The sequence below is a fragment of the Staurois parvus genome, unplaced genomic scaffold (genome assembly GCF_062004578.1).
Source record: "Staurois parvus isolate SC_StPar_1 unplaced genomic scaffold, SC_StPar_1.0 ptg000017l, whole genome shotgun sequence".
In the NCBI taxonomy this organism is placed as follows: Eukaryota; Metazoa; Chordata; class Amphibia; order Anura; family Ranidae; genus Staurois; species Staurois parvus.
Window position 1 is genome coordinate 17,690,148 of NW_028317813.1, and position 9,790 is coordinate 17,699,937.

General features: G+C 40.8%; 1 protein-coding gene across 1 annotated transcript in view; it reads right to left on the bottom strand.

Moving 5' to 3' along the window:
* Positions 1-7,296, bottom strand: part of TAC3 (tachykinin precursor 3) — a 105,957-nt gene extending 98,661 nt beyond the window's left edge. The window contains exon 1 of the mRNA XM_089681032.1: positions 7,134-7,296. The gene's annotated coding sequence lies outside the window, so the exon portion shown is untranslated. The remainder of the gene's footprint in view (positions 1-7,133) is intronic.
* Positions 7,297-9,790: the final 2,494 nt, after the last annotated feature.

Consider the following 9,790-nt stretch of genomic DNA (forward strand, 5'->3'; position numbering starts at 1 on the left):
CTGTGTCCAAGGCTGATCATTCATGGGTAATTGCTCCATCAGAGATTACATGTGAGCGGCCATGATTAACTGTAGGAGCTGTCAACCTTCCATTGTTTTCAATTGGGCTGCCACCTTCAGCTAATCTCTGGGAATCCCTGCTTGGTCACCCACACTTAGTCGACAACACTATTTGCAAGTGTGAAAGGGTTGTACAGTGATGCACCAAAAGCTGCATGTTTATGGTCCACAGTCTTCATTCCACCAGACCAAACAAATGTACACATTGCCCATCTCAGTCTTTGAGGAAGAGGTCCTTAGATAGCCTCTTGATCTCAGACTGAAGGGCACAAACCAAGGAATCCAGACAAGCAGTGTAAACATGTAGCCTGGAAGGCTGCATAGAGAAAGAACAGCAAGACAGCTTCCAAAGAGTACCATGAAAAACAATTGCCAAACAAGTATTGCATTGAACTGAATCAGATATCTAAAATGTTTTACTAAATCAAACACAAGTACTTACCATAGACCAATGTTTCTCAACCTTTCTCCAGCCAGGGCGCCCTTAAAAATTATTTTCATTCTCGAGGCCCCCTAGTTAAGGCTTGGTTCACACTACTGCACGTCGGGGAATGCGTGCATTCCCAACGCAAACACAAATGCACTCTTTAGCAGACGCACAAGGAAGCGATTCATCCCTAATGTTACTCCCATGCATTAGCAAATGCAGTGCATTTTCGGTGTGGCGCAGTTTGAAAAAAAAAAATGGTGTGGGGAATAGTGCCAGTTGACATCAGAACGTACTACAGGAAAGGAGCACTCTGTGCGCATTTCCCGCACTGCAGGGGATTGCATTGCCCTTGCGATTTGCATGTAGGTGCCAATGCATTATTAACAGCACCCCAAACACAGATCGCAAATGCAGTGTATTTGAAGGCACCAAATTGCATTCAAATGAATGGGCTTCAAAATCACACTACATGTTCCCCTTTCTGCTAGCCTCTGCACCCTAATACCACCCTGCCCACCATTTTACCCCAATCCCCCTGCTAATCTCTGCACAACAAAACTCTTCTGCTCACCTCCGGACTGCAACCCCCCTCTCTTCTCACCTCCTCACCCCCTCTCTGCTCACCCCCCCCCCCCGCTCACCTCCTCACCCCAAAACTCCCTCTCTGCTCACCTCCACACCCACAACCCCTCTCTGCTCACCTCCACACCCCAAAACCCCCTCTCTGCTCACCTCCACACCCCCAACCCCTCTCTGCTCACCTCCACACCCCAAAACCCCTTATCTACTCACCTGCATACCACAAAGCTCTCTTTGCTCACCTCCACAACTCCCTCTCTGCTCACTTCCACCCCCCCACTCCTCTGCTCACCTCCATGCCCCAAACCCCTCTTATCACTTTCACATCCCCCTCTATGCTCACCTCCACACCACAAAACCCCCTGTTAGCACTCCTTTGTACACCACTCTCCCTTCTAAACGCTACAAGCTAACCTCCACCCTCCCTTTTGATCCCCTCTGCGCCCTGCTTTCCGCTTACCAGAGCCTCGGGTCAGGCTAATCATCTATTGCAATCTACGCAGCTGTGGGTGGTGCTGGCCGGGTACTGTCCTGTAGGGGGAGGTGGAGAGCTCAGGATTCAGAAAGCTGCCTCCCCACACCACTGCTTTGCACTGCCGTGGCACCCCGGTTGAGAAACGCTGCCATAGACAGTCCAAAAACCTGCTGTTTTCTGTTTGCTGTTTTATACATTTACTAAATACACCTAGCAAGAGATAACCAATAGCAACAACCAAGATACTAAAGTAAGCAAATTAGGAAAAACAATCAGAAATACTTTATACCAGGGACGGACTGACAACTCATGGGGCCCCCGGGCAATAGAGGATCATGGGGCCCCTGTGTCCTTGCCCAAACTCAAAAAAGCCTATGAAAAAGGTATCAGGGGCATCTCATGGGGCCCCCTACTGACCCTGGGCCCTCGGGCAGTGCCCGAGTTTCCAAATGATCAGTCAGCCCCTTTTTTATACTTATGTATTCAACTACTGATGTTCACACTATGCTCTTTTGTTCACTGCACTTCTATCCTGATACACTCACAATGAGAAAAATCTAGAGTTACTAATCCACTTAACTACCACACTGATTAGGATACTAGTTTACCCATCTCACACATGCTAATTAGAACACATCCAGTACTCCCAACACTTAGTCAACCATAGAAAATGATGCCAGCATTAACAAAACACAGTAAGCAATCATGAATAGCAACAACAACCCTGCAACAGCCACAATACCAAAGTAAGCAAGTTAAGAAAAAAATTCAGACATACTTTATACTTCCTGTATCCAACTACTGATGTTCAAACTATGGGCTTTTGTCTGCTACACTTCTGTCCTGATGCACTCACAATCAGCAAACTCAACAGAGTTACTAATCTACGTAGTTACCACAGTGATTAGGATACTAATTTACCCCTCTTACATATGCTAATTGGAGTATACTTAATACTCCCAACACTTGAGTGGGTCATACACAAAGCAAATTTTGGACACTTCCTATTGAGTCTGCTTAAATTTGCTCCGTAGGCAGGGCTGTCTTGACCTTCCCACCCAACATCCTTTGGTGTAAAATCAGAGGAGTTGATATAGAGATGTTGGTCAAACAGCACCTTCATCCACTCAGCTGCAGACATTGTTTTGGTATTTTGACAGTCAGTGGCACGGGCTGTCAGAATACAATAGCTGCATTGAGAAATATGTCTATCTGGGTAGTTTAGTTTACATTGAGGAATCTGTTTTTTTTTTCCTTCAGCCTTAAGGTTGAATGAAAATAGTCTATGGGGTTGATTTACTAAAACAGGAGAGTGCAAAATCTGGTGCAGCTCTGCATAGAAACCAATCAGCTTCCAGGTTGTATTGTCAAAGCCTAATTGAACAAGCCTAAGTTAGAAGCTGATTGGCTACCATGCACAGCTGCACCAGATTTTGCACACTCCAGTTTTAGTAAATCAATCCCTATGTGTGTGACCAGCTTTAGTCAGCATTAGTCAATCACTTCAGTACTAACCACACATATTAAGCAATCACAATTAGCAACAATAACCCAACAACAACCACAATGCTCAAGGAAGCAAATTAACAAAACAATCAGAAATACTATATACTTACCATATCCATCTACTGATGTTCAAACTATGCACTTTTGTCCACTGCACTTCTCTCCTGATGCACTCACAATGAGCAAACTCTACAGAGTGACTTGTGGCACAAATTAATTACATCAGGGGTCAGCTCTAGATTAAAGGTGAGTAAGGTGCCTTTTAATAGCTCACAGGGGACATTTCAAATAAAAACAAAAATAGACTGCAGTTGGGTTTTACCGTGAGCATTAGATAAGCTTCCCAACGCATATACTGTAGGATATTAAAGAGATATAGAAACCATGCTGCAATCCTGCACTGCAAAGTTCTGCACTGCAACCTGAGCCATGCCTCAGTTAATCTAACTTTACCTACACAATCTTCTCCTTGCAGCAGTTAACACATACTGTAGGTACCCAACCTACTACAGACATTTGCTATGGTGTGCTTTGTCAAACCTCCACTTAATTATTACACACTCTGGACTTTATTCTTTTTTTTTCTGAGGAATCTTTAAATGCAGAGGTTCATTTCTGTTCACCATGTTGTCATGTAAGCAGGGGCGGACTGACAACTCATGGGGCCCCCAGGCAATAGGGGATCATGGGGCCCCTGTGTCCTTGCCCAAACTCAAAAAAGCCTATGAAAAAGGTACCAGGGGCATCTCATTGGGCCCCCTATAACCCCGGGCCCTCGGGCAGTGCCTGAGTTTCCAAATGGTCAGTCCGCCCCTGCATGTAAGAATTATAGAAGTTGTTCAGGAGAACCACACACAGAACTTGGCCTATGTTGGCAATATATCATTTCAAATGTTACCTCAAATCGATTAGTTTATTAAAAGCTGATTTCTGATGACAGCTGTAATACAGCATTGTCAGCTGAGGTATTTTTGCTGTAGGAAGGAATAATTCAATCTGACATGAAAATTATTGCCGTGATATGAAAATTTATGTCTGGGCAAAAAGAAAATATATATATGTATATTATATCCCTATAACATTTTTGCAAGTACAGGAATTCCTGTTGATCTGCCTGAACTACTACTCTTTGAGTACTCTTCGCATGCCTCTGCTAAAGTGTGCAAGCAATGCTATCAGCCCTGTCCAGTTTTTTTCTGATGGACTACAGAACACCTCACTCTCTCCTCAACTCCATAAGTTAAAGGAAAAGTAGGGCCAAAGCTCTTTTGGCCCTACTTCTCCTATGGAAAGATTCTGACTTTAATGTTAGGATCCATCCAGATGCCTGGACAGTGATATATCCTTAAATAGTTTTTACTGTCTCAATTTCTGAATAGTCCTGAAACCTGTGACACTAAAAATGTGCGCACTGATGCAAACGCCATCCTATTTTTGAGAGCACGAGAAGCTGCACGGGGCAGAGTTTTTGACAAAAACTACTATTGCTACTTAAACTCAGATTAAAGCTATGTTCATGCTAGATTCATAATGTTTTATATGATATATGAATGCACCATTTAATAGAGAAGAATGCGGGTCAATACATCGGGATTTTATTGCAATGTAAATCCGTGCAACATAATAGTATTAACATGGTTACAGAGAAGAATGGATTTTAAAGAAGAACTAAATCAGCTGTAGATCCCTAGAGCAATCTCCATTATGTGCATGTTTGCACATTATGGTAGACTTACCACTTAGTTTGGCACCCACCAGCGATGCAAGGCCTACATTCCCACTCATTGCTTTGTCCACTGCTGCTGCCATTTTCTACAGTTTTAATTACATCCTAGCATCTTTTGTCTTCAGCCATCAGCTGACCACTGATGATGCTCGCTGGGAATACATTGCCCGGCATCCAGCTCCAGTCTCTAAAGCTTACAGATGCCTAGAGGGGGCCGGAAGTATACTCTGCACTGCATATGTGTCACAGCCAGTGCACATAAATAAATAAAACACACAGAGTCTCTTCTACCAAAAAACTCCATCTGCTAGAAAAGTTTGTTACAGTTTAATTCCACTCTAACAAGTACTTGGGATATGCTGGAGAAAGCAGCAAATTCTACAAAAGTGCTCCAGTTAAAATAATTCCTTTTAAAAACAGTAATCTTTCTGTTAGCACAACTTCAACATTCCCACTCTTGTCTTGTAAAATACATTCTTTTTTTATGTTACCACTCATGTTTTAATTTTTTTTTGTAATGAAAAAAACCCAAATTTTTTTATACAAGTATCACTTTCAGCAATTATAGTGCGGAGTCAACTTTGTTATATAGTCAGTTATATGGTCAGTTCTGTTATCACTCAGACCAGTGAAGAGCTCAAGTCAACTCAAAATGAAAATGTCAGGTATAAAAAGTTATAAATAAATTATCATATATCCATATTGCTATGAAAAAATATGCAATACCCACAGTAGTAGTTAATACGATGTTTTAATTAAGCCTGGAAAGAAACTTTCTCCATGGAGGTCTGCAATAATTAAACTAGAGATGTCTTGAGTTTAGACTACAAACGTAGCTCCGCAGGGTAATCATGAAATAAAGCTTGGCACTTCTGTATTAGCATGGTCATTTAGACCATCATATCATGTAATCCTCCCTGGTACCAGGTCTCATCTTCCATGAAGTTAAGTATAAATAATTGATTTATTAAACTCTAAAAATTAAATAAATAATCTAATTTAAACCAATATTGTGAAGATTTTAGAACACCGACAGCTAAAAAAAAGGATTACTATTACCTGTTTGCAAAATGCACCTTATGACCCTTAATCCATAGAATACTTATGCCAGTAATGTGTTTATGAGTGCCTCCACCTCTGCATGTAGCAATAGCAATTTGATTCTAGACCTATTACACTCCTTCTCAGTTCTTTCTCCATATTATACACCTACCTTCTCATTCACACTTCATTTAAGAATGTGATATGTATATTATGTTTGATGGGAGTTCATAGAGTTCATAGACCTCTGATGTTTCCTTGCTCTAAAATAATGCAATATACATTCTCTTATTCTCTGCAACTAAATGATATAAAATAATTAAAAAGCTATTAAAGAATTAAAATTCCCTGAAGACATTTGCTCCTCAAATCTAACCCTGCACAACCTAATTGTGTAATTTATATTGCTAATTCTAACATGTCCCAAGTGTACAACATAGAAGGGGCAAGCAAAGTTTACATTTTATTCTAAAATAATTTGATGACATAAATCATACTATAATGATATACAAAATATCCCCCCTTAGCAACCACAAGTTTGTGTGAAAATGAAGTAAAAGAGTTTAATAACCAAAGCAGTTAATTAGGTATAGCCTAAGCTTGCTTCAAATACCCATTCAGGGTGTTCGCTTTCATACTGATTGCATAAATAAACCTACAATAGGGTAAGATGTACTCCTTGAGCTCTTTGAGTAAATTCGCTTCATATAATATATATATATATATATATATATATATATATTATTATTATTTTTTTTTCATTAATTAACATTTTAACTTAGCTTATCCATGTGTGACTTTAAGTTTTCCACTCGTAGTATGATTTATAGTATAGTATGATTTATGTTTTAGTTAAATAAATCAGAAATATATATTCAAACACAATCTAGTCAAATGTATAATAGATTTAGCAATTATCACCAAATTGTTATACAATGTGTATTAATGCTAAAAAGTATGTTAAAGAATAAACAGAAAAGACCCACAATTGTTTCACATCTCCACATATTGTGGTCAATCCAATGTGCTTTTCACATTTAGGTAGACATGAAGCAGGGCATGACCAAGACTGTAAAATTCTGGTTAAAACTAATATAATTAAACATTTTTGATATTCAGTCTATTATATTTATTACACTGTAAATTTTATTTGTAGAGAGTTTTACTTGACATGCAAAGAATATTTTTAATGTGTTAGCTACTCTCATATAATCTACAAATTTAAAGTGCCAAAATGTTCTAAAATGCAATACATGAAAAAGACAAAGTTGCTGTAATACAAATGTCTCCAGTAAGATGTAATAGCAGTGCTCTACCTGTGTGTGCTGCAGTCACGCTGATCCTCTGCGCTGGTTGAGCTGTGAGATGTCTTGAGGAGTCTGAACTGCGATCTCTGCTTTTAAATACAGACACGAGTCCTTGGTGATTCGATGCTCCTGTCACTCAGTTCTTCTCGCTCTTTTCAGCATAACTCATCCTATTTCTCCTTTCCTCCCAACTTCTCTCTCCCTCTGCTCATCTCTCTAGCTTTCCTTTCCCTTATACCAGTCTCTTTTCATGTTCATTTATTTCTTAATTTTTCTTCTTTCTCACATGCTCTTCATCCCTCTTGTCTATCTCTGTATCTCTTTCTTCATGTCTGTCACATTCTATCTCTCTTTATCTACATGTATCCATTTCTTCCTCAATATGTCTCTTCTAACACTTTCTCTCTCCCCTTGTCCCTCTTTTTTCTTTCCTTTCATCAGTCCCTGTACTCTCTCCAATCTCTCCAGGCTTTCTCTCCTGGTCTCCCACTCTCACTCCTGCCTCTATCACATTAGCTGTTGTCTTGACTTAAACATCGTTTATGCATAGATTGTTCCCATTTGGGCTGCATTTTCTTTGTCAGTGTGTTGAATTTTCTGTAAAAAGCAGTTTTCATTTATGCTCAGTCATCACACTACACCTGTTCCCTCTAAAGAATACACAGTGCGGCCCCCTATGAAATAAAGTGTTTATTATTAATTAGAAATCCAAACAGCTTTATCATCAAAACTATAGAAAAGTTTTGTTTCTGAAAGGCGTTCTTTTTTAAAGAGTAATTAATTCCAGACATAACAGGCCATACTTGTTCACTAAACAGTTGCAAAGTTAGAAACAATAATTATTATTATTATTATACAGTATTTATAAAGCGCCAATAGTTCGCTCAGCGCTGTACATTACAAAGGGGGACAGAACATGTGACAGAACAATACCAATACAATGTGATACACGAGCGGTTCGAGGGCCCTGCTCTTTCGAGCTTACAATCTAGGATGCAAGATGCAGGATGACAAACAGTAGGCATACACTGTGGAATTTTACAAAACAGATTATGAAAGCTGCACGAACATGGACTCTTCACAGCAATGTCACTGTGGTTCAGTCAAAGTAACCTAGATTTCTATAAGATTTTACAACAAAGAATCTTGCTGAGAATCAATACTTCAGTAAAACAGTTCAGAACACAGACAACTACCTGAGATCGTCATAGAAACAGCATCCCTATCAGTGAAATCAAGGCCAGATCTGGTAACAAAGGCAAACAACTGGAGGGATACAAAGACAAACAGCCGCCCAACTAGAACTGGAGTACTCTGGTGGCAATTGGGGAGAGGCTTCCCAGAGTACCTGGGTTTTCTAGAGAAGCTGCATGCTATTCGGCTCTTTCCCAGCTGTCTGCACAGCAGTTATGACAGTGGAGGGCCACTTGCCTGGCTGCAGATCACCTTCTCAGCTACCTTGGCCTCATTAGGTTTATCTTCACAGAGCTGTAAATGGAGGGAAGTTGAGGATAATATCTTCCCTGGGTGTGTCCAGGAACCCAGGAAGTTGTGGCAAATGGAGTACAAGTTTTCGAGACCTGCATATGGGCATGATGAGTAAATGGGCACACCGTTACACTTCACCCCACTTGAGCTTGCTGTCCCTGGCAGCGTAAAGGAGGAGAGTGCTATAGAAGGGTGAAGATCCGCTTTAACCACTCTTTGCTCTGAAGAAGGGGGACAGTCCCCCAAAACATGTCAGCTGGTTCTATAATTCATTTGGACCTATGAGGGTAAACATTATTATTCTATTTTGGTTTGTGAGTATAATTTGTATCTTTTACCTATCAATAGAGTGTTTTAGATAATGCACTAGGCATTTGCTCCTTTTTGATTTTTGTTTTTTAACTATAACATGGTAGGATGAGTTGCCTGTCAGGAAATGTACTGTGTGGTTGTATTTATGTATGTATGTATGTATTTAATATCTAGGGAATGGCACCATTCTTGCTTCCATACCACTTGGATGGCAGTCTTGCTGGTTTGTTTGTATGTCGGTAATGCCTCCTCAAACTTTGCAAAGTGATCTACTATAACTAGAATGTGATAGTATTCATCTTCTGACATGTAGAAAAGTCAATGGGCACTGCTTCTAGTGGGGTTAACATGTGCCAAGTCAGAAGAGGAATTCAGGTCAGTAGCTGAACAGGGACATAGATAAGGGAGGGGAGCAGGGGGGTTCAACCCCCCCCCCAGAGCATAAGTCAATGACATGTCAGTTACGGCCTGTTAGTTTACTATTCTATCAGACCGGGACTCAGGAGAGTGTAGGGCAGGGGTCGCCAACCTCCGGCCCCCTTGATCACACTTGGCACATAACAGCAATCCTGGAAAAGAAGTGGGTGGGGAGAGAGGTGGGCATGCACCAGCTGCACTGCTTTCCCTACATACGGCTGGCTTTCATGTGCGGGAGGGGGGCCTGAGACTCACCTCTTGCACATGAAAGCCGGCAAGGTATTGTGGCTGCATTTAGGGAAAGCTGTACAGCTGGACGCTGGTGTAGGTTGAGCTCTTCTTCTTAATCTGTGCAGTGTAGCGGTTGGATTGAATGGCCCAGGACCAGAGAGTGCTCCTTTTGTTAATGGTAAATCATTTGATTTATTCCTCTACAGCACGAGAGGAGA